The 1,484-nt window shown below is 33.8% G+C and overlaps 1 long non-coding RNA gene across 1 annotated transcript; it reads left to right on the plus strand.

Moving 5' to 3' along the window:
- Positions 1 to 211: 211 nt before the first annotated feature.
- Positions 212 to 561, plus strand: LOC104916515. Its single transcript, XR_796603.2, has 2 exons — positions 212 to 308; positions 493 to 561. It is a non-coding gene; the product is annotated as an uncharacterized LOC104916515 (long non-coding RNA).
- The last annotated feature ends 923 nt before the right edge of the window (positions 562 to 1,484 follow it).

Genomic DNA, 1,484 nt, shown 5'->3' on the forward strand with positions numbered 1-1,484 from the left:
ACAATATTCTTAATATTGGTATTTGTTTTTTTTTTTATGAACATGTAAATAAATCACACTTCAAAGAGTAAATGGACTTAGGCTGCCTTCCATACTCTTACATGGTGGGTTGCTTGATGATCTTTTAATGGAAAGCATTGATTTTAAGCTGGGTGTTCTTTCTTTCTAAAAACAAAAGTAGAATTGTGAAGGATTAGGGATTTCATTGTATTTTTCTGCTTTTTTTTTTCTTAAGGTTATTGCTAGAATTGTAGATGGGAGTAAATTTGATGAATTCAAAGCCTTGTATGGAGATACTTTAATCACAGGTATTAAAAATATAATTACTCTATGTCTTCACTGATTTTATAGTTGGGTTTGTTTTGTTTGAATCACTCAATGGAAGTTTTTTTTTCCCCACAAAAGAATAGCTATTTCTGTTGCGAACAGAAAGTGTGTTTATGAGTTACTGTAAAATAAGTGGAAATTTGCATACTTACCTTTCTTCTCCAGGATTTGCAAGAATATTTGGTTATCCAGTAGGAATTATTGGAAACAATGGAGTTCTCTTCTCAGAGTCAGCAAAAAAGGTAATTAAAGAACTTCTTAGCCATTGAGTAGCAAGATTTCTAGTGCAAAATTTGTTTGTGAGGAACTTCTTTAAATAATGAAAGCTAACAGGCTGCAGACTTCTCAAGTAAACAAGAAATACCTTAATATAGTAAAAACAATTGACCTTATTTTCTAGTATTTTAGAATAGTCTAGTCTTCAAATAAATATTTCTCCAATTTAGAAATAAAAATGTGATGTGGGACCATGTCAGAAGCCTTGCGTCCTACCTTTGTCCACCAGTGTTATCCTTCCATCATAGAAGGCCATCCAGTGGGTTAAGTGTGTTCTGCCCTTGTTGGAGGTGTGCTGACTCTCTCAGATCACCTCCTCGTCTCTCATGTGCTAGGAACTTCACCTGACAGCCATGACTGTTCAGATTGAGCTTTGTGCCTTGGAGAATATTTTGAGCACTGCACTAAGTGACATTGTTTTCAGCTGTGTTTGTTTCAACACAGTTATTTCCAAGTTGAAAATAACTTTCACTATTTCTGATACTCCCAGTATTTCTGTAATGGTTCAAAGGAGTCAGATTTTTTTCTACCAGTGGAAAAAAATGAGTCTTTTGTGGTTTGGGACTTTTGCTGATCTAAGGAGGAGATGGCCACATTTTACTTGTTTCACTTTGTCCCCAGCGTTGCTGCTATAAACTTATTTTTTAAGTATGACAAAAGTATGATGACATATCTTTTTCTCTTGATCATCACTATATTTTTTGGGCTTTTCTCTGAAAAAGCTGAAGATTATACTTCATAATTTTCTTTTTTGTGTGTGTATTCTTTTTCTTTTAAATTCCGCTGATTGAAGAAATCACAAGTTTCTCCCAGTCACTTCACTACTACTTTTTTTTTCCTTTTTTCCCTCAATTCTGCAGAATAATTTTCTTTCATGCTGG

The sequence above is a fragment of the Meleagris gallopavo genome, unplaced genomic scaffold (genome assembly GCF_000146605.3).
Source record: "Meleagris gallopavo isolate NT-WF06-2002-E0010 breed Aviagen turkey brand Nicholas breeding stock unplaced genomic scaffold, Turkey_5.1 ChrUn_random_7180001912110, whole genome shotgun sequence".
NCBI classification, from domain to species: domain Eukaryota; kingdom Metazoa; phylum Chordata; class Aves; order Galliformes; family Phasianidae; genus Meleagris; species Meleagris gallopavo.